The following is a 25118-nucleotide window of genomic DNA, read 5'->3' on the forward strand; positions in this document are numbered from 1 at the left end:
TTCATGATGGTGTGGTTACTGTTCTATATGAAACGGTCACCAATCAGATAACCAAATTGCAATGGTACAAGAAATAACATGTTACGCACCGGCAACAGTTGACTTTTTCCCAAGATGTGGAAGATGGCTATTTAGGGAGCAATTAAATACTGATTCTAAATAATTATTGTTCAAATCAATATTTGTTTGCTCTCTTTGATTAGTGTAACATTCTCATAATCGACGAAAATATTCTTTCCACGGTTTAAGTAGTTAAACTGTTGAAACATTTCTTGAATTTTGTCCCTCAGGCCCAATGGCAAGCAGGCTGCAGGCTCCTTTTCATGGAGCTCTCGCACCCAGGAACAACCCCATTAACCTATTTTTTTTTTATCTTTGATTTACCTAATTAAAGTCTAAAACAGATCTGATACTAGCATAGTTCTAATTATTTTTTAGGCTTAAATAGTGAAAAGAAAAACATGTAATATATTTTATCAATTTTCAACTACACCCTCACCTTTTATTAATACCTAAAGAAAATTTTAAATTTTGATAATCAAATAAACTCTTTATCTTAACTGAAATTTACCATCTTTAAACTCAATGTGACATTTTATACGCATTCAAAAAAAAAAAAAGAAACATCGATTTCCAAAACAAAACGGAAAGAGAAACTGGTTTTGGAAAAAAAAAAAAAAAAGTGAAATCGATTTTGAAAAGGCTAATTGGAAAATTGAAAGAGGAACTTTTGATTTGAGTAACGTGCATTCGATTTTAGATTTTGGGTTGTTGTCTAGTTCTTTTTTTTTTTTTTTTATTTGAAAATCATGTGCACGAAGGTCCTGGCTCGAGGTGGGAAGGAAAGAAAGCCATGACATTAAAGAAAATCTAAGCGCAAAGGGATGTAATGGTAACCAAAAAGGGGCAAGGACACTGCAACTTCATTGTTTGAAACTCAAGGCAGTCAAATGCATCTTTAAATGCAGAAGAATGGTTATTATTATTTTTATTTTTTTTTGTAAATGCGTGGAAGGAACGAATCGTAAAAACTGGAGGAAGAAACGAATTCTACAAAAGAATAAGGAAGGAAGGAACAATTTAGAATATGTTTGATAATCGAAAAATAATTTAGTGAAAAAAATTATTTTGAATAAAATATTTTTAAAAAATTTAATATTTTATATTATTTAAATAAATTGTTGAAAATATTTTTTATTACTTTGTAAAAAATATTTTTCATCCTCACTGGTGCAGTTAGTTGTGTGTGAAAATAGTGAATAGAAATTGATTACAAAACAATAATGGCATTTTGTTCTCACTTATTTCATATCAAAATTAATAATGAAAATAAAAAATAATATTTTTCAAAACATTTAACAATATATCTATAATGAAAGTAAATTTTAATTTTTCAAAAAAAAATTTATCTCATGTTATACAAATATTAATATTTATCAATTTTGTAAAATATTCAAAACTTATAATTATAAATATATATTAATTAAATGATGATCATTTAAATATTTTGTATTATAATTATTAATAAGATTTATTTAATTTATAAATAAAAATTTTATTTACATTAAATGATTTCATTAAAAAATTAATTTTATAATATTTTAATAGTGTTGAATAATTTAAATATTAATATTTTAAGGTAAAAATGCAAAACATTCTCAACCAAGCCGATTTTCCTCCCCTTGCTGTTGAGATAAAAACTAGTTTGAATGTCATTTTGTTTAACTATGTCCAGGACAAGTGTCCACTTTGTTTTGTTGTGCTGGTTTTGTAATTTACAGTGCATGCTGCTGCACATTTGTCCTAGGACGTGTAAACACTGCATGTTTGCTCTAATGCTGTGTCAAACACTTGGATATTTTTTGTACAAGTGTTGGTTAAATAGCTCTTGTATATATTGATGCATTTCTCCTCAGTAAATGAATGGATCGATATTAACCAAGTTCTGCTCTCTGTTTTGTCCATTGCTTTTACTTTCTCCTTTGCATGCCTGCTGCCTCTTTTCTGTATTAACAAGAACACTTGCTACTACCCATGGTTTGGCAGCCGGTAGGCCGCCGGACCCCTCCACCAATCACCGGTCATTGCTTCTTCCATCCCAAGACTGGCAGCATCCAACCCCATACTTACAGCAGAAAAATCAACCTAGCCACTAACCTTTGAAGCTTTGCCGCAAGGCATGCAGGCCCCAATACCAGCCCCTATTTCACCCCGTGTGATAAAAAAATCATTCCTGTCAATAGCTGTTGGAGAAGAACCTCCCTTGATTTCAGCATCACGTAGCCCTGCATGTTACAAAGACAGACCGGCTGCCATGTTCTTTGAAGATGAGATCGAAGCCCTTGCACAGCCTTTCAAATACTCTGTTATTGGAAAGTTTTCTAAAATGCCACAGTTGACTGAGATCCGAAAGCTTTCACAGGAATAGGCCTCGCTGGTCTTTATAATATTCGATGGTTGGATTACAAACACATTCTCATCAACCTTTCAAATGAGCAGGACTTTACTCGGATTTGAACGAAGCAAATCTGGTTCATCTCCAACCAGAAGATGCGAACCTTAAGTGGACACTGGATTTCCACCCAGAAAAAGAATCCTCGCTTGTCCCGGTGTGGATCTCTTTTCCAAATCTACAGGCTCATTTATTTGAGAAATCGGCTCTTTTGACAATTGCAAAAACGATAGAAAGGCCTTTGTTTGTTGGTGAAGCCACTGCCAATGGCACTAGACCAAGCGTAGCCCGGGTGTGATTGGAGTATGATTGCTTACAGCCGCCGATTGATAACATATGGATAGTTATTAGCAAGAGAGAAACTGGTGCAATTACAGGAGGGTATTCACAAAAGGTAGAGTTCTCCAAAATGCCAGATTATTGTACTCATTGTTGCCATGTAGGTCACGACATTTCCGGTTGTCTTGTAATTGGAAATAAACAAGAAAAACCAGGGATGCCTATGCCAAAACCTACGGAGGCTGTTAAGACAAATGAGCCATCAAGGATTCCGATCCGCGAGAATCATGAAGAAAAAAATTTTAAAGTTCATGGAGGAAAAGAGAAGGCAGTGATAGTTAACAACGGAAAAAGAAAGGAAGCAATGTGGACAGTACCACTAAAACAGAGTAGGCAGTGGAAGGAAGTTGGAAAAGCGAGTAAAACTGGAGCTAAAATTTCTTTGGGGGTGGAAATAGTTTCAGAAAATAGCTCTAAGAATCCCCAGGTTGAAGTTTCTAATAGATTTAATGTGATTGCAACTGAAGGTAAAAATGAAGAACAGAGCATGGGAAAAGAGAGGAACAGGGTACAAGAAGTGAAGAATTCTTTGGTGTTGAAAAATCAGTTGGGTGGCATGCAAAAAGAAAGGAACGTGACTGAAAAATAGGGAGTTAAAATGCCAAATGGTGAAAAGAAAAATCACGTGGCTGTTAAAAATGATAGTCAATTGGCAGCTGATGGAGAGGATAAGTCAGACCAAATTTTGGAAGCTACCAGTAGTGTAAAAGGGGGTGACAGCAAGAAAAATGCTGAATATTGAAACTGCTCTTGAAGCTAAAAAAATGAAAGATAAGATGAAGGATTCCAGTGTGCAGCATGAAGGTAATGACGGTATAGGTACTTCAAGTGATGATAGTGTGGGAACCTCCTGAAGCATTATGGCAGAAAATGTTGAAGAAGCTATGCTGCAATGGGCTCTAGAAAGTTCAATGAATATCACAAGGCACAGAAAAACTAAAAAAATTGGAAAAGGAGTTGATTTTAAGGTGCAGGAGGAGCATGGAGATTTTTCTTCCAAAACTGGGGAGGAACTGACTAACTCAGGGGTTGGGGCTCACATGCAAGCAGTACATGGTATTACTCTGCTTTTTTACCAAGTGAAAAAACAAAACTGGGAGAGCAAAAAATAAGTTGGGCTCATCTCAGGTTGAAACACAGAAGGTATCCTCCAGCCAAGAAGAAAGTCCCTTACCACCCCAAAAAATCAGTGACAAGGCTAAAATTAAACAGGAAAATGAAGAAGAAAATATACGGATTCCCATGCAAAATTTATCTGGCTTACACACGAACAATAATCAGACATTGGAAAAGGAAATTGAGTTGGCAGATTGTGGTACTAACATGAAAATTTTTTCGTCTCTTCTTCTGTAGTTAATTCAAGTCAGGAATTAGAAATTCATCCCTCCAAGTAAAGGCGTAGGAAATCCACCAGTGATATCCCATCGACTCCTTAGGATGTTGAGTCTAATTCAGATGATGATTATAGTGAGACTGAACAACGAAGCATAAGGCAGGATGGCAGGTATTCTTCCAAAGAATCAAATTCTTTTTTGAATCCATGATTGATAGCCTAATATGGAATGCTCGAGGGATAGCAGGACGGGTTGTGCTTAGGCTAATTAAAAAGTTGAAATTAATGCACAACCTAAAAATTATTGCAGTCTTGGAACTTATGGTAGATTTTTCAAAAATTAATTATTTCAGACGCCGTTTGGGATTTGAGAGGGCAATTTATAATCTCTCTTAAAAAATATGGGTCTTCTGGGACCATGATATTTCTTGTGAAGTGGTTTTAGATCATGTACAGTGACTACATATTCGAGTATCTTCAACGTGGATAACAAAACCATTTTTTGTTTCATTTGTCTATGCTAAATGTCTACGAACGGAAAGAAGAGTGTTATGGGAGTGCCTAAGGTCCATCTCTGGTCAGTTGCAAGCTCCGTGGATTATTGGAGGGGATTTTAACACTTTGTTCAATAGTAATGAAAGGTTGTATGGTGCTTTACCAAACAGGGGTGCAATGGAGGAATTTGCTACAGCTATTTTGGAATGTGGTTTGATGGATGCAGGATATGAAGGAAACCAATATAGTTGGGCTAACTCATGTATGTTTCAAAGGCTTGACCGAGTTCTTTACAATATGGAATGGTCTGAACTGTTTTCGATTACAAGGGTACAACATTTAACAAGAGACGGGTCAGATCAGGCTCCTTTGAGCTATGTGGAGTCTAAAAGGCCGACTTCATTCCGTTTTTAACATGCCTGGCCTAAACATCATAATTTTTTGAGCTATTTGGAAGGGAATTGGAGTGCTCCTGTACATGGTTCCAGCATTAAGGCATTTTGATCGAAACAACAAAGACTTAAGCAAGGTCTTCGACATTTGAATAAAACGGTATTTGGAGATATCTTCTCAAATATTTGGCAAGCAGAAAATTGGGCAGCAGAATGTGAGATTTTATTTCAGAATGATCAAACTGCACAGAATAGAGAAGCCATGCATCGGGTATATGCAGATCTGAACCGTACCTTGAGCATGGAGGACTTTTTTTGGCAACAAAAATCTGGAGTTAAATGGACAGTTGAAGGAGAACGTAGCGCTGAATTTTTTCATATGATGTTGAGAAAGAAACGGGTTAGGCAGCTTATTTTCCAAATTTAAGATTTTGACGGCAATATGATTGATGATCCAGTATTAGTGCAAAATTCAGCAGTTGATTTTTTCAGCAACCTGATGCAGTCTGAAACTTCTGATCTTTCAATTTTTAATGATGCTTTAATCCCTGGTGTTATATCAACATAGGATATTAAAATGTTTTATGTGCATCACCAAAATTGGAGGAAGTTAAAGAAGCAGTATTTGGCATAGATAAGAATAGTGTAGCTGACCGAGATGGCTTTTCATCATAGTTTTATCAATGTTGCAGGGATATCATCTCTACAGATTTATGGGAAGCAGGAAAAGACTTTCCATGGTGCGGCACTGCCAAGGGGAATTACTTCGATAACAATAGTTCTGCTGCCCAAAAATCTTTCACCAACACATTGGAAGACCTATTAGCTTATGCACGGTAATGAATAAAATAATTACTAAATTGCTTGCTAACCGTTTAGCCAAAATTTTGCCTGATATTATATCAAATAATCAAAGTGGCTTCATAGTGGGAAGACTCATCAGTGATAATATTCCATTGGCTCAAGAATTAATTCACTGGATTGATAAAAAGTGCATGGTGGAAATGAGATTCTTAAATTGGATATGATGAAAGCCTATAATTGGCTTGATTGGAATTTTTTATACAAAATGTTGAGAAAATTTAGATTTTCTGAACAGTGGGTTAACATGATACAACGATGTGTTGATAACTGTTGGTTCTCCTTCCAAATCAATGGCTCATCGTTGGGTATTTCAAATCGAGCAGAGAGCTGTGACAAGGTGATCCCATCTCTCCCTTACTTTTTATATTGGCAGCAGAATATTTTTCACAGAGGTTAAATGATTTATATGAGAAATATCCATCAGTCTGATATTTTTCAAGTTGCCTCATAAATATTAGTCATCTAGCATTTGTGTATGTTATTGTTATTTTTACTAACGGTAACCGACCAGCATTAGGGAGGATTTTGAAGTTTTTGCAAGAATATGAGGCAGTGTCTGGTCAACGAGTAAGCAAGGAAAAAAAGTTGTTTTATCTTGAGCAACAAAACCTCTCATTTCAGGATCCAAATTATTACATCAGCTGTAGGATTTTCTCATAAAGTTTTGCCAATTATTTATTTGGAAGCGCCGTTTTATAAAGGTCCAAAGAAATCAATCTTATTTAATTTTTTGGTATCTAAAATTTGAGATAAAATTTTAAGTTGGGAGAACAAGATTTTATCTCTGGGTGTCGAATTACTTTGATTCGTAGTGTGCTTCCCCCTATGTCACTATATTTGTTGTAGGTACACAAACCTCCAACATGCGTGATCGAAAAAATAGAGCGAATTTTCAGTAGCTTTTTATGGGGAGATTCAGCACATACCAAGCACATTCACTGGTCTACTTGGCAAAAAATATTTTATCCTGGCAAGGAAGGTGGCTTGGAATTTAGAAGCTTAATGGATTCTTTGAAACTTTTAATATAAAGCTTTGGTGGTTATTTCGCACTTCTAATAGTCTTTGGGCTAGATTCATGAAACAAAAATATTATCGTGGACAAGTGCCTATGCAGGTGAATAAAAAAAAATTCACGATTCTCCATTTGGAAACGGTTAAAACGTGGTTGTTGTATTGCAAAGGAGGATATACGTTGGAAAAATGGCAAAGGAGACTTATTTTTTTAGCGTGATTGTTGGAAGAGAGACACGCCTTTGGTAAATTCTTTCTCTTTCCATTTGCATTCTTCTATTAAAGTTCATTATTTTTATAAAGATGACAAGTAGGTTGTGGAGAAATTAAAATGCTATTTACCTAATTGCATGGTAAAAAATATTATTGAAATCCTAAGAGAATAAGACAATGATGATGTAGCATACTGGATCCATACTTTTAATGGAATCTTTTCTACTAAAACTGCATGAGAATCAGTGCGTAAAAAATATCTTAGAAATAATGCTTATAATTTAATTTGGCATAGAAGTATTTCTCTGACTATTTTCTTTTTCTTTTGGAGAGTTATACATAACTGGTTGCCTGTTGATAGAAGATTAAAGGCAAAGGGCTTCCAAATGGCTTCAAAATGTCAATGTTGTAGATCTGAAGAGACACTAGTACATGTACGTTGGGAAAGTCCTGTTGCAAGGTATGTATGGAAATATTTTTCACAATTTTTTTTGGTTTCGATTGAACGACCACGTAATATTTTGCATGTCTTATGGGCTTGGTATTACTCAGGCGACTATACAAAGCCGGACATATTCGTGTTTTATTACCAATATTTATATGTTGGTTTTTAAGGGTTGAAAGGAATGACTCTAAGCACAGGCAATTAGGTGTTTATCAACAGTGACTTATACGGTGGATCATGAAGTTGTTGATGCAACTTCATAAAGAAGTTCTTATACGCAAGCAACAATGGAAAGGGGACATGCAGATTACAAAGTTGTGGAGTGTTTCTTTGTTGAATCAACTTGCCCTCATTCCGCCACAAATAATCACATGGTTGAAGCTAGGTAGGTCAGAAATTAAATTAAACGTAGATGGGAGTTCAAGAGATAATTGTCAGAATGCAGCAGGAGGTGGTGCACATAGCGAGAGATAACACAGGTAAACTTATTTTTGGCTTCTCTGAAAATTTTGGTGCACAACATTCAATGAAAGCTGAATTACTTGCTTTTCAAAGAGGCCTTTTTCTTTGTCGAGATTATAATGTTCATACATGGATTGAAATGGATGCAAAGGTGATTGTCCATATGATAGCCCAAGGTACTCATGGATCTTATGATATTCAGTACATTCTTGCCTTTATTAGAAAACGTTTACAACACTTTAATTATCGAATCACTCATATCCACCGTGATGGTAATCAAGAAGCCGATTTCTTATCTAATCAAGGACACTCACATAGGGAACTCAAGGTTTTTCATCATGCTGAAGATATGCTAAATGGTTTCTTAAAATTAGATAAAATGAACTGACCATGTGTTGGCTTTAAATAAATGTAAAGAAGTATTATTCTTTATTTATTTTTAATGTTAGCTTATTGTAAAAGAATAATATTATTTTTCCATAATATTATTAAAATTTGCTAGGAAAATAATATCGCTCTTAGGAATTTTATTTTATTTTTGCACATTAGATCATTGTAAAAGAAATATATATCGCTTCTCCTATGCAAAAGAAAAGTATATGATAGGAGAGTAATATTTTTCTTAGGTTTTTTATTTTTCAATTTATTTTTGAAGGTAAGTTTATGCCCCCTTCCATAATGTACTTTATTTTCTGAGTATTAATAAAAAGTTAACAAGGAGTTAGTCCTGAGAGTTATTCCAGCTTTAAAGTAAAAAGTTAAATTGTTTTACTTCAATATTAATATTTTTTTATTTTTTTATTACTTTAAGTTAAATATTATTTTTTTATTATTTTAAATCAAATATTAATATTCATCAAACATACATTACTAAGTTTAATATAAAAGTGTTTTTCAATTCTTAAAAAAATGTCTTACAATTTTTAAAGATAAAAAACCTTTTATGTGATTAATGAGTATTTTTTCTATTAATTTGTAAAATATTTTACATTTAAAATAAATTTTTTATTTAAACAAACACCTAGAAAATATTTTATATCAAAACAAATAGATGATTTTTTCTTTTAATTATTTATTTAAGACAAAAGAACCAATGAAAGGGTGACCAGTGAGAAGAAAAAACCACCACACCCGCTTTAGAACGTGGCCACTTTAGAACGTGGCCAGTCAACTATCCTGATAGCATGTTTGGTTGGGAGAATGGCTAAGCCATTTCCCCTTTATTCTCAAGGAATTTTGGTTCATTTGTTTGGTTGAAAAATGATCCAAGGAATAGCCATTCCTATGAAATGACTATTCTTCAAAATCCTTCAAAACCAAGGAATAGCTAATACCACCCTCCCCCATGGTATTAGCTATTCCATGGTTAAGAAACAAATTCAAAAATTAATAAAAACAAAAATATCCCTTACAAGTTTAAAAAATTACAACTTCATTTGTAAAAAATATTATTTTTCTCTCTTTCTCCTCTTTCTCTCACTTGATTCCAACTTTTAATAAAATATTAATATTAAAATATAAATAAAATATTAATATTTAAATTATCAATTATTAATAAAATAAATTATAAATTATTCCTATTTAAAAACAAAATAAATTAAAAATAAATAAACATAATATCATTTAAATTAGATAAACAATATTAATAATTAAATCATCAATTATTAATATTTTAAATAAATTACCAATTATTAATATTTAAAAAATAAAATAAAAAATTAGTCATAATAATATTTAAATTAAATAAAATATTAATATTTAAATTATCTATTATTAATATTTTAACTAAATAATCAATTATTAATTTTCAAAAATAAAATAAAATAAAATAATTGATCATCATAATATTTAAATTAAATAAAATATTAATATTTTACAATATAAATAATTAAATTATAAATAAATATTAATATTGAAATTATCAATTATTAATATTTTAAATAAATTATCAATTATTAATATTTTAAAAATAAAATAAAATAAAAATTAATCATAATAATATTTTAAATTAAATAAATATTAATATTTAAATTATTAATTATTAATATTTTAATTAAATTCTAGATTATTAATATTTAAAAAATCTAATAAAAGTAAAATGTCATATAAATAATAAATGGTGTTTTTGTCTTTTTATTTTCTATTCCTTTCTTATTCTAAAATTATTGTTACGAACCAAATACTACAAAAAGTCATAATAATTATTCTTGTCTTATTTCCTTTGTCATACTAAATTAAGTAATAACTATTTTATTCTATTCTCACCTCATTCTATTCTCACATAATAACTATTCTATTTCATTCCTATCTATTCTGTCAACTAAACGTACCATGAACGTTACCACTTTAGTTGTTAGGTTTGCTACTAACTTAATTGTTTGATCAACTAACCCCTGGGCCTGGGTTAGGTTAGCTCATCGGGTCATTTATCATTTGAATATAAAATGTTGATTTGTATTGAGTGTGTCTGTGTTTAATTTTTCTTTCATTGAAGGAAATTAGAGTTAGAGGCATAATTGAGATACAAGAATTCGTTTGAATAAAATAAAAATTAGAAGCATCATTGAGATGCAAGAATTTCCTTTTAGTATTTAAGTCTATTTTTTAGGCTGGATTTCTGTTCCATCTATTTTGTAGACAATAGTTGATCATTGAAATCACGTATCTTGTATGTTGTTGTTTGCCTCTCCTTTCCTTTCTTTTTTTTTTTCATTCATCCATCCCACTACGCAGGAGAGCCCTACTTCAATATAAAAGAAAATTTGTTTCAGAGAGCACCCGAAACTAGCCTATAAAGCCACAAAAAAGCAGCCAAACTTAACTCATTAATCTAACAAACTAATACAGTAATAGCCCACTTTGTCCGAAAGCGACTTGATTGTTTTGAAGCAACATTACACACAGTAGTAGGGTCAGAAGTTCTGTTTCTCCAGTCAGAGGTAGAGAGAGGGAGGTTAGCAGGGATCTCGTCTTCCAAAATTTTATAATTTTATAATTTTTTTATATTTTAAAAAATTTTATAGTTTCGTTTTTATTTTAAAATTTTAAAATTACAAAAACTTTGGAAGACGAAATCCCTACTAACCTCCCTATCTCTGCTTCTGATTAGACAAATTATGTACTCTTGCTCTTACATCTCCATCCACTTGATTGAAGATACAGCTTGCTGTTCCGCTACATATTTTCTATGATTAAATGGTAAATTTGTAGCGATAAAATTAAAAAAAAATAAAAATAAAAAAGAAATTATAAAATTTTGAAAAAATTAAAAAATTATAAAACTTTGGAAGACGGGACCCCTACTGGCCTTACCTCTGATTAGACAAATCACATACTCCTGCTCTGACATCTCCACCCACTTGATTGAAGATACAGCTTGCTTTTCCGCTACATACTTTCTATGATTGACCTCCCCCTCTCTGCCTCTGATTAGACAAATTATGTACTCTTGCTCTGACATCTCCATCCACTTGCTTGAGGATAGCTTGCTGTTCGGCTACAAAGTTTCTATTACTAAATGTTGAATTTGGAGTTAAAATTTTTGAATTTTTGTCTATCAAACGTTTTAATTATAATAATTAATGATTAAATATCTTTGATTTTTTATAATTAAAAATTAAGATAAAAGGTTTTTGAAGTACGTAAGACATACGCATGTATACCTTGACTTAAAAAGAAAAAAAATTGTCTAAATTTTTTTTTTATTAAATCAAAACGATTCAAATTATGAGATTATATATAATAATTTTTTTTATCATGATATGATTTGTAATAAGTATAATTTTTAATATAATATGTAATAATTTAATTTTTAAGATTTTTAATATATAATAATTATATTTTTTTAATATAATATATAATAATTAAAATTTTAATATAATATATAAAATTATATTTTTAACGTAATTTTTTTATTACGTGTAATACACGTTTCATTTACTTATCAACTTAATTCTTAATTTTAAAAAATAAAAAATATTTTATTTTTAATTATTACAATTAAAATATTTGACACTTAATTAAAAAAAATTCAAACATTTAACCTCAATTTTAACATTTAGTTTATTTTTATTACTAACCTTTAAAACTAATGAAAAAGAAATATTAACGAGTAATTCCTTAAACTATAATTGATTCTCTAATGTGTGGCTAAAGTTATTAATAGGCATTTCGACTATTATGCTCTTTGCAATATTTGAATGATAGGTGTACAACTGCAATCGTTCTCACGTGCTGTAGCCGCTTCTAGGCGAACGAGGAGTACTTAATAGTTTTGGAAATCAGGAGAGAATCATGGACAAAATAAATAGCAAGAATATCTTTTCAGATGCTTCAACTTCAACTGTAATGGAAAACTCATGAACCAAAAATGTCTCTAAAGTCAAATTAGATGATGTCTGACTCTGTGCTTAGCTCCCAAAAAGCAGTATTTAGCAGCCAAACATAAGTCCCACTTCAACAGTTGGAAAACATTCAGATTGGCAAGAACGTCTTTCCATATGCTTCAGTTGTGGAAGAAAAATCATGAACCCAAACTCTTTGTATACGCAAACTAGATGATGTCTGACATTTTGCCTGGCAGGCTAACTCACCTTAAGCCCCGAAGCGCCACTCTTGTGAAATTCATGGACTCGCGCTAATTCTAATTAAAGCAACACATAGTATCCAAAGAAAAAAACAAAAGGAAGATATTAGAATTTCGCGTTTGAAAAGTGAAAATAATATTTATAAAACAGTTGTATCAAAAGATTAATATTTATAAAAATAAAAATTTTAAATTTTAAAAATTAAAAATATATTATAAAAATTTAAAAATTAAACATATATTATAAAAATTTAAAAATTTTGAAGTACGTAAACCCCCCCCCCCCCCCCCCCCCCCCCCCCACGCCCCGCGGACTCACACTTTAGGAAAAAAACAAAAGGAAGGGAGCATGATATCCTTCATTTTCTACAACAAAAGCTTAACTTGATAAGACTGTCTGGAATTGCAATTGTTCCGTGTTGTAATTGGACAGGTCTCTTAGTACGAACCTCAATTTGTGACTTATTTCGATAAGAAAATGACGTGCACCTTACCTCATTAGCACGTTTTGTTCGTATTCATGTGGTTATCAATCAACTCTGGTTGGGATATGGAAAACGACGTCTTGCTTGATATGAGCTGGTCAACTCGATTATGCCGTGGAAATGCCATTCTTCATGAGGTTCATTTCATTTTCTTGTACCGACACATCAAATCACTCATTTTTACGAGTTATATATCATAACCTAATCCATTTAATCAATTTATAATCATTTTTTTTGAAAAATTCATATATTAATCATCTAAATTAAATAAATTTTAACGTTAAAGGATAAGTTTGTTGACAATTGCCTGTAAATTAAGATAATCTCGTTGATTACTTAGAGCTTGGATAAAGGTTTTCCGGTTGAATCAACAATTTGTGATGCATCTTAGTAACACCATATTTGCATACAATATGTTGCCTAGCAGGTTTGGATTAGAGATAATCCTATTTGTGTCATAATTATGCCAACTTGAGTAGGACATAAACATTTTATGTTTAGTTATAAGTTAATCTTTTATTTTTTATATTTTTTTAAACTCCCTTCATTCAAATGAAAAGAAAATTTATTTTACTTGTATTTACACGTCATAACCCTTGAGTCATGAAATTTAATCATTTAGCGTAAAAAAGAGTTATCATCAATTTTTTTATTTAAGAGTAATTGATCATTCAAGTAAACTTATTTTTCTTAATGAGATCCTAAACTTAATTTAAGTTCATTAAAAAGAATAGGTTTGAGTTTGCAAAGCAGATAAGGTTCAGAAGTTCATTTACGCATGAGAAAGACATTCTCACAACGCTCATTTAATTGATACCTACTTCTTTTTTTAAAGATAAGAAAATATTATTGAATAGTAAACATAAACATTAATTAGGTGTACTTTAATTGATACCTAATTAATTAGGTGTACTTTAAGCCTTATTAAATAAAGTTTAGTTTAATATTCAATTTTATTTCCTTTACTTATTTTCTATTTTTATAATTTCTTTTTTCTTTTATTAGTTTTTTAAATTAAATAAATAAGATTCATGATATTGAAAATTTTTCAAAATCTCTAAACTCTTATGACATAATTTTAGAAAATTTTCTCACTTAGAAATTCTCAAGAAGCATTGTTTTGGCATCTTTGAGATTTCATCATTGGAGAATTTATTTATTTAATTTTATATTTTTTTATCTTTTTTTAATTTATTCAAATATTTATGTAAATCCTTGCGATTAAAATTTTTTCAAAATCTCCAAATTCTTATGGCATAAGTTTGAAAAATTTTCTCACTTAGAAATTCGCAAGAAGCTACCTCATTTATCATTCTTGAGATTTCATTATTGGAGAATTTTTATAAATTTATGTAAACTCTTAATTTTTAAATGATCAAAAAATCATAATAATAATTAAAAAAAAATTGGTTCAAAGGTTATTAAATTAAGCAAACATTTTAATCAAAATGTTAAAAAATATCAATTAAACTAATTTCAATATAAAAATAAATAAAAAAGAAACTCACCTAGTTAGGTTGAAAAACCAAAAAAGAAAACCAGACTAATAGGCCAAGATTACCTAGATGGGTTCACCAGTATTTAGACACCAATCACAGGTCAAATTGATTAGATCTAGCCTACAAATGTCTTCCTTAGCTAATCCAAAACAATGTCATATTCAGATTATTATATATCTCCTTTTGATATTCTTTTTCTTATTTCTCCCTTTAATTGATCTGATTCTCCTAGATTTAGAAAAAAATTGAAACCCAAGAACTCAAAAACTATATTCTCTCCTCTACCGAATACTTCTGTTAGGTTTTTCTTTTTTCCTTCCCTTTTTGATATGAGGCTTGGGTATATTTATACCCAATGTGTTCTATTTCTTCTTGAACTTAATTTCATGAGTTTTGATTCAATCTAACTTTATCTCCTTTAGATTTTCAAGTTTATCTAGGATTAGGATTGGTGCAAACTGATCCTTACCCCTTTTTCACCTTTATCTCTTTTTTATATAGTTTTTTTGTTTTCCTTTTTTTCTTTTTCCAATTTTTCCTTAATTTCTAGTAGGCACCCCAAACAAAATAAAATGTCTACAGTTGCGCCTCTTTGCTTGTTTCTTGAAAATCATAAATTGTGCAAATACGTAAACGCCATTTTGATTGAAAATATACTTTTTTAAAGAAAAAGCTCATCATCTGGAATGAGGCTATATCACTTTAAAAATGAATAAATTCCTCATCTAGAATGAGGTTATGTCACTTTAAAATGAATAAACTCCTCATCTAGAATAAGGCTATATAACTTTAAGATGAATAAAGGCTTTTCATCTGAAGCTTAATGACTTTGAAAATTTAAAAAGTGCTTTTCTGATGAGGCTTAACGACTTTTGAAGATTAAATAGTCTTTGAAAATGGTACCCATAGAATTTGAAAATGATTACTCAGAGGTTTTAAAAATGGTTACTCGGAGGTTTTGATAAATAGTTACCCAGAAGATGTTGAAATATGTACTCGAAGGATTTGAAAATGATTACTCAGAGGTCTTAAAAATGATTACCTAAAGGTTCTGAAAATAGTTACCCGGAGGTTTTTAAAATGGTTGCTCGAAGGTTTTGAAATATGGTTACCCTGAGCATTTAAAAGATGTGCTAAGAGGATTTGAAAAATGATTACTCGGACGTTTTGAAAATGGTTACCTAAAGATTTTGAAAATGGTTACTCAAATGTTTTGAAAAATGGTTACCTGAAGGATTTGAAAGATGTACCTGAAAGATATAAAAATGATTACTATGAGCATTTGAAAGTGTACTCAAGGATTTTGAAATAAATTACTCAGAGCATTTGAAAGTGTACTCGAAAGTTTTGAGGAAGGATTTGTTGGGTGAAGGCTAGTCATGCATCAAATGCAAATAAAATCATAGTGGAAGAAAATGAACAAACAAAAATGCATCTTGCCCTTTAGGATCTATTTATTATTGATTTGACCACTAAAACAAGAACGAGGATATAACCATATGATCAAATCATATTACCTCAATAACAAAGGAAGCTGGATCTTTTGTTAAACCACCATAACAGCCCCTAAAAGACTCAACCACCTTAGCCCAGTTGTTGCAAACCATAACTGTCCAAGGAGTTCTTGTACAGCCTCTAATGGTGATCCACACTTATTAATATGAAAATCGTTCTCCAAGGATTGAGAGTGTTATGTTGTGGTAATGTGCTAGCAAAGATGGGTTTCATAAGCTCAAATTCCCACATAAATAGCCTTAAGGTTGAACATACTAAATACAAAGTGAGAGAAAACAATTTTCTCTTCACAAGGGGTGCGACTAGGGCAAAAGTGTTTGTAAGTGTGCAAGCTTGTTTGTGTTAGGCAGTTATAACAAGGTAATTGTACCTTGGATTAATTTAAACCCTAATTAGGTTAATTACATAATTTTTATGTAATTTCCAATTAATCTAATAATTTAATTAAGTTCTTAAAATGCTTATGACTCTAATTTGATTAAGTTCAACTTAATCACCTTTCCCATTTTAATTTCAGTATTCATTTTTGGTGTGTGACCCATCAGGCTTCCAACATATTGGCAATGAACTTAAGATATAATCCTTAAACTTAGGATTAGATCAATTCAAATAACTTTGAATTTATCATTAATCATATTAACTATTTAAAGTTCATTGACCAAGAACAGGATCTAGCAACCCATTATGGCCACCTAAATGTTAGAAGAGTTAAGATGGTTTCACTTAACCTTTCATTGATCACTCGTTTAGTACAATTCAATCCCTTTATCAAATGTCTCAAAAATTTAAGGAGTATGGTACAGTGTCTACTCTTTGATCTTTCCATATTAGTTCTTGCAACCACTAATTAGCTATCATGGATTATGGAAAACTTCTTTTCCGAAATCCATCTTACTTTGGCCAAAAACTTCATTAAGCAAATTCAGGGCGAGATCAATCAAGACATATCCCCTTAATCACTTGGAGTGGTGAATCCTTTCTTGACCAATCATTTGCCTTCATATGTTTCATGTTATACCCAACAGCGTCCTGTTTGGAACCATTCCAAATGACTGTTCCATGTGCATCTTATGCATATGTCACTCCCCTTTTTTGGAGTTAACTATGTTAAACTCTTTTAACATCTCATCAAAAAGTTCCCTTTGAGTTGCTAAACCTCAAACGACTTTAGCTTAGGTTTGTATCTTCTTTTAGTGTGCTATACAACACATGTAATTGCATTACTAAAGAAGTTGATTTACTCCCACTAAACCCTTCATGCATATAAGAAACCAACACATGTTCATTTTCAATAAATCAAACCTTTTGATTTCTTATATCAAAATAAAGTGCGTGACTCCAATGAGAATGTCATATTTAGTAGATTCATCATCTATGAATAACCCATTCTTAATGTATCCTACTAAATCTTTAGACTTCTTGTACATTAGAAAACCTTGATTATGCATCTTTATGCCATAATCCAAGGTTTAGATTTCAATGTAAGTTGTGATAATTGAAACTTTTTTCAAGTATCATCATGCTCCCACTAATCATTAGATGTACCAAGAAAACTTCTTTTCATTTAAGGGAATAATATCCAAAAAAAATATTTTTGGATATTCCATGAACTTACATCCATATACCTCTTTTGTATGTCAAAGTTTTAAGTAACACAAATCCATCCTATATCAAATATAGATGATTTTCTTACAACTTTGATTTGAAATCCTTTTTCCAAATTTGGAATATATCAATGGGCTAAGATCATTGAAAGAATATGGACTAAATCATATCTTTACATGATTTTCCTCTTTTCAATAAACATCTCTACGTTCGATCAAATAGAGAGTTCCATCTTTGAATGAATCTTATTCATTTCTTACGATAATAAATTAACTATAAGTGTATGTAGACTTCACTAAGATCTCATCTTAGTAAAGTATCTCATACTCTATAATACACATGATCTTATATTTGCATTCTATGAACATTTCAAACAATTCAAATTTATATTTCTTTAAGTATACAAGACAAAATCTTAATTTGGTCTTGTATAAACTTAATGAAACAGGAACATTTCCTTATATCATTTTATGTTTAACGGTTTATATACATCTATATGTATGAAACCTTTAACATGCCAAGTCATTCATTTTTACATTAGAAATGATTTGGCCACGTAGATAAGAATTTCTCATTCCTTTATGATTGCAAATTAAAAGGATCTAAGTATCTTCATACTTTAATTCCTACTTTAATGACCAAGACTCCAATGCCATAATCAAGATCATACATGATTATCTAATATTAATTTCTCGACATTTATTTGGAGCATTGATTTACTACTATTGTTTAGCACTCTTATGTCATTACATAATTGCAACCCACATCTAATATCAATTACTTATGATGTTGGTACAATGGTAAGGATTTAACAACTCAATCATAAACTTGGTTAAATTGAAACTTATATAAGTTTTTTCTTCCTTAACTTTTGTTAATGAAACATCTTTAGTTCTTCTTTTGTCCATCTTTACTATAAAGATGCTTGAGAATTTTTCCCTAGTTAGTGCCCTTATTGTTGTTGTCTTCCCAATTCAAAATTAAGGCAATGAAACTTCCATCTCATGGAAGCTCACTCCTAATTATGAATTGTGTTTGGTAGAGATTATAAAACGAAACGATACTTAGTTCATTATCCACGACATCTCTATTGCTCTATCTTTACTATAAAGCCTGGCAGCATTAAGTCATGAGTTGCAACAAAACTATCTTCTATCTTCTCACATAGAAACAATTTCTACGTTATCTCATACCTTTATGTATGACCTTGCTTATAGACCAATTTTTTCGATTGTAAAATCATACATGTTACATACATGTTTTCATGTTGCTTTTGAAGCTTTGGAGTCATAGTAGCCAATATCATAGATGTGGCTTAATGAGTCTAAGAAGAATCCCATGCTTCATCACCATTTACCTCAACATGGGCTTATGGCAAAGCTTTCTATAGATAGATAACCTTTTGCTTAAGAACATTTCTCAAATCTTGGTACCTTTCAAAAAAGTTTGGTCCAGTGGGTTTGCTTTGCATCTTTGATGCATTTTAAAGTGAAAAATGGTTATCCATGGCAATATATAGTAACAAAAATGCAGATAAATTAAGCAAATTTGAATTATCATGCATACATCGTTTAGGATCAGATTTTAATATCTTCAAAGTTTCTCCCACTATTTTATGCAAAATGACAACCTTCCAAGTCATTTTGGAAAGTCGCCACTATGATCTTTCTAGTAGGCTAGGACCCCGTTCAACCTACCCTAACCTTGAGTTACTCAACAAGCCATGATAAGCCTAGTTAGTTGGATAACTTAGCTTATTGATCACATCACTTATGTGACTCCTAGATTCAATTAGGTGGCAACTCTTTGCCTAAACATATCGTATATGTTTTGCCTAACTATTGCCTCTAAGCTTGCATGGTCAAGTGTGACTCATCCAAACCATACAATTTTAGTTAAGTAAGACCCATGTCCATAGAAAAAACATGCTCTTGATAAAGTTGGACTTTGTCTTGCTCAACAAGCCTTCAATATGAAGAGCTCTGGTTTTATACTATGGATTTGGAAGGCATCTTAATTATGGGTAGCATGTGACTTAATATTTTATGAGGGATTTTTAGTATTTCTTATTATGTCTCATTTGTATAGCATGTATAGCATTTAAATTATTGCATAAAGTAAATCTATCACATGTTGTTCTACTAGGATGGTTATGGACTTTTCTACTCTAGTTTCCTTGAGCCACAAAAAAAAAAAAAAACTAGTTGGTCAAATTTTAGGGGATAGCATACATTATTTGTTACAAGCTTTAGCTTGCATTTTCTTTTGCTCTTCATGGCACCTTAGATCTCCATCTTCGAATTTACAAAATTCCTTTCCTATTACTAATTACAATTGAATGTAGGAATCTTGAGTTATATTTGAGGGGAGTAAGATAAAGAGAGAATTTTACAAATCTAGAGAGTAAGAGATAAGGTAGGGTATACTCTATTTAAAAAATTTTCATAAATAGCAATTTAACCAAAAATCCATAATCACATTGGGCTTATAGTCCATAACCATCCTCATACACCCATAATTTAATTATGAACATATAAGGTAAACATGTTGTTGGCTCCATTAGTTTTGATTGATAATAAAACATTTCTATTCATTTGTGTCTAATATCTTTACTTGAGTGTGCAGGAAAATTAATATATGAAATTAATCATTTAATTCCTCAAAGAGTATATCAAAAGAAAAAGAGGAATAAAAATAACAAGATGTAACTATCTAACAAGGAGGAAGCCTATTGGTGAAATAAGGAAGAATATTGGTTAATCAAGTTTCAAATTGGAGGAATGACGGGCTGAAAAGTTTGAGAAATAAAACCAACTTAGTTGACCAAGTCAGTCAACTAAGAGCTCTCTGTCTGCAAATTGAACTAGAGCACTACAAGAAAGATTAACGGCTAAAACTCATCCTCAATTGTTTTCAACGGGCATAAAACTGTCAAACTACCATCAGAGTTGCATCTCCAAGTATATATGGGTCTTCCAACAATTAGAAACAAGTTTTTTAGAAGCCTTGAATGAGATTTGAGCTATAAAGAGTTGAAAAACCAGAAAATCTTCACTACACTTGTTTGCACTTAAACGCCTACTCTTTGCATTTGTATTTTACCATCAATCTTGTACCAATCAGATCAACCAGTGATCATAGGTACTTTCTTTTACTACTTTCCTTGTATTCTTAGAGTGAGGAAGTCACTCTAAGAGGTTGTTAAAGCTTGGGATAGCTTGATTGTTGTAGGTTGTGGTTGAGCCTTGGAAAACCACTTTGGGTTTTAGTTTAGCCCGTGAAAAACTAGTGTAAAAAGTTTTGGCTGAGCCTTGAAAAACCATTGTAAAGCTTGGTGAAAGCTTGTGAATTTCATCGGTTCTTAGTGGATTTGTTGAGAAAATCCTTGGTTGGATAATTAAGGTAGTGGATGTAGGTCTTGGATCGAACCACTCTAAATTACTGTGCATCTTGTACTTTGTTTTTATTTTCTTAAGTTCTGAAAATTAGTTTCTAATATCGTTAAGAGCCAAATTGTGCTATTCACCCCCCTCTAGCACATATTATAGGGACCAATAATTAGTATTAGAGCTAGTTCCCTATTATTAAGGCTTAACATCCTTTGAGATGATCCAAATGACTCAACAAAAATCCATAGTTGCTGAGGGACAATCAACAAACAGACCACCTCTGTTTGATGGCTCTAATTACCCTTATTGGAGCACAAGAATGTCAATCTATATTAGGACTATAGACTATGAAATGTGAGACGTCATAATTGATGGACCCTTTATGCCCTCAACTGTGAATGTAGTGACAAATGAGTTGATGCCTAAGCCAAGGTCTGAATGGATTGAGGCTGAAACTAAGAAAGTTCAAATAAATTTTAAGGCCATCAACACATTACATTGTACCTTGACCCCCACTGAATTTAACAAAGTCTTAAGCTGTACAACAGCTAAACAAGTGTGGGAGAAATTTTGAATAATCCATGAAGGGACTTCTCAAGTCAATGAGTCCAAAATTGCCCTCTTAACACATAATTATGAAATGTTCAAAATGGAGCCTGGTGAAGACATCACCAGCATGTTTGATAGATTTACAAACATCACAAATAAATTGAGTCAGCTAGGCAAGCCTATTCTTGAACATGAATTAGTAAAAAAACTGCTTAAGAGTCTACCAAAAAACTAGAAACCTAAAGTGACTGCCATTAGGGAGGCTAAAGATCTGAACATCATCACACTTGACGAGATTTGTGGTTCTCTTCTTACTCATGAGCTAGAGCTTAAAGAAGAAGAAAAAGAAGACTGACGGGAAGTAAAAGAAAAGAAAAAGAGTATTGCACTTAAAGCCAACATCCTTGAAGAAGGGTTGGAAAAGCTTTCCTGTGATGATGATGAAGAATTAGCTTTGGTTACAAGAAAATTTAGAAAGCTAATGAGCAGAAGAAATTGAAGGCTAGCTAGAAGAGGTTTCAAGAAAGACCAAGGTGCCTCATGGAAAAACAGAAACAAAATTGACTCCAACAAAAAGGAGGAGCTCATCTGTTACGAGTGCAAGAAACTTGGTCACTTTAAGTCTGAATGCCCATTGCTGAAAGATGAATCTCCCAAGAAAAATAAGAAATCCAAGAAAGCAATGGTGGCTGCGGCATGGTCGGATAGTGACACGTCAAGCTTTGAAGCTAAAGATGAAAAATCTGAGGAAAGAGCCAATATTTGTTTGATGGCACAAGATGATGAAACAGAGGTTGAGCTGGACTTAAAGGAGATATGTTCAAGAGCTCAACTCAAGAAGAAACAGCCTTGGTACATGGACAGTGGCTGTTCACGACACATGACAGGACATGAAATGCTATTCACTCAGCTGAATAAGAGAAAGGGAGGAATCGTATCCTTTGGAGATGATTCAAAAAGAAGAATCCATGGTATAGGTATGGTTGGTAAGAATTTCCAAACTTAAATTAGTCATGTGTTGTTGGTTAAAGGCTTAAAGCATAATTTACTAAGTATTAGTCAATTATGTGATAAAGGATTTAAAGTATGTTTTGATTCAACTAAGTGTGAAGTAATAGATATGAGTACAAATAAAATCTCATTTATAGGAAAAAGATTGAAAAATATGTATGTAGTTTTTTTTGAAGATCTTGAAGTAAATAGTGAAGTATGTCTTGTTGCAAATGCTGAAAATGATAGTTGGCTATGGCATAGGAGATTAGGACATGTTAGCTTGCATACCATGTCAAAATTAATTAAGAAAAATTTTGTTGCTAGACTGCCAGAGTTAAAATTTGAAAATTATAGAATATGTGATGCTTGCCAACTAGGAAAACAAGTTAGAACATCTTTCAAGTCTAAGAAGACTGTTTCAACATCTAGACCTCTTGAATTACTTCATATTGATCTATTTGGTCCAATAAGCACAACTAGTTTAGGAGGAAAATCTTATGGCTTTGTAATAATTGATGACTATTCTAGATATACTTTGGTTTATTTTCTTGCTCATAAGAATAATGCTTTATCAGTCTTTTTAAGTCATTGTAAGAAAGTAGAAAATAAAAAAAGACTGGTTGTAGTTAGCATAAAGAGTATCATGGAGGAGAATTTGAAAATGATGAGTTTGAAAAATTTTGCAATAAAAAAAGGTTGGATAACAATTTTTCTGCACCTAAAACACCCTAACAAAATAGAGTTGTAGAGAGAAAAAATCAAACCCTAAAAGAAATGACTAGGACTATGCTATGTGAGAACCACCTACCTAAATATCTTTGGGTTGAGGCAGTAAATACAGCAGCTTATATTCTTAATAGAGTCCCAATAAGACTTTTGATTTCAAAGACTCCATATGAACTTTACAAAGGTAGGAAACCAAATATTTCTCACCTAAGGAGTTTTGGTTGCAAGTGTTTTGTATTGAACAATGGAAAATAGCCCCTAGGGAAGTTTGATGCAAAGAGCGATGAAGCAATATTTTTAGGATATGCATTAAACTCAAAGGCCTATAGAGTTTTTAACAAAAAGACCTTAACCGTTGAATAATCAATTCATGTAGTTTTTGATGAGTCAAATACTTTACAAAAAGAAGTTCATGATGATGATGATGATGTAGAAGTCCTAGAAAAACAAATGGAGGACATGAGTTTGGAAAACAACAAAAATAATGAAGAAAGCTCACTTAGAAGAGAAAATGAAACTCCACCTCTAGAAAATTTGCAAAGAGCAGAAATCAGCATGATGATCTACCAAGGAGTTGGAGATTTGTAAGAGATCACCCACAAGACCAAATAATAGGTGACATTTCACAAGAAGTTAAAACTAGGAAAGTAACTAGAGAAACTTGTGAGTTTTCAGCTTTTATATCTCAAATTGAATCTAAAAACTTTGAAAAAGCTGAGAAAGAAGAAAGTTGGATAATGGCCATGCAAAAAGAACTTGATTAATTCACAAGGAGTCATGTATGGTCATTAGTACCTAGACCTTCAAATCACCCTATTGTTGGTACAAAATGGGTATTTAGAAATTAGATAGATGAGCAAGGAAATGCAGTTAGAAATAAAGCTAGGCTAGTTGCAAAAGGATACAACCAAGAGGAAAGAATAGATTATGATGAAACCTTTGCTCCCGTTGCTAGGATTGAAGCCATAAGGCTGTTGCTAGCTTTTACATGTTTCATGAATTTTAAACTGTTCCAAATGGATGTAAAAAGTGCATTCTTAAATGGATTAATTCAACAAGAAGTATATGTAGAACAACCACCTATTTTTGAAGACTTTGAAAAATCTGATCATGTTTTCAAACTTCATAAAGCCTTGTATGGATTGAAACAAGCTCCTAGAGCTTGGTATGAGAGGCTTTCAAAATTTCTAGGAAAATTAATATATGAAAATAATCATTTAACTCATCAACGATGATATCAAAAGAAAAAGAGGAATAAAAATAATAAGATGTAACTATCTAACAAAGAGGAAGCCTATTGGTGAAACAAGGAAGAATATTTGTTGACCAAGTTTCAAATTGGACGAATGACGAGTTGAAGAGTTTGAAAAAAAGAACCAACTTAGTTGACCAAGTTAGTTGACTAAGAGCTCTTTGTCTGCAAATTGAATCAGAGCACTATAAGATGATTAACGGCTAAAACTCATCCTCAACTGTTTCCAACGGGCATAAAACTGTCAAACTGCTATTAGAGTTGCATCTCCAAGTACAAAAGGGTCTTCCAACAATTAGAAACAAATTTTTTAGAAACCTTGAATGAGATTTGAGCTATAGAGAGTTGAAAAATAAAAAAATCTTCACTGCACTTGTCTACACTTAAATGCCTACTCTTTGCATTTGTATTTTGCACTTAATCTTGTACCAATCAGATCAACCAGCGATCATAGGTACTTTCTTTTACTACTTTCCTTGTATTCTTAGAGTGAAGAAGTCACTCTAAGGGGTT

At 31.7% G+C, this 25118-nt stretch overlaps 1 pseudogene; it reads left to right on the forward strand.

The window, feature by feature from the left end:
• Positions 1-7957: 7957 nt before the first annotated feature.
• Positions 7958-25118, forward strand: part of LOC148764007 (uncharacterized) — a 57351-nt pseudogene continuing 40190 nt past the window's right edge.

The sequence above is a fragment of the Theobroma cacao genome, chromosome 2, assembly GCF_053813885.1.
Source record: "Theobroma cacao isolate CCN51 chromosome 2, ASM5381388v1, whole genome shotgun sequence".
In the NCBI taxonomy this organism is placed as follows: Eukaryota; Viridiplantae; Streptophyta; class Magnoliopsida; order Malvales; family Malvaceae; genus Theobroma; species Theobroma cacao.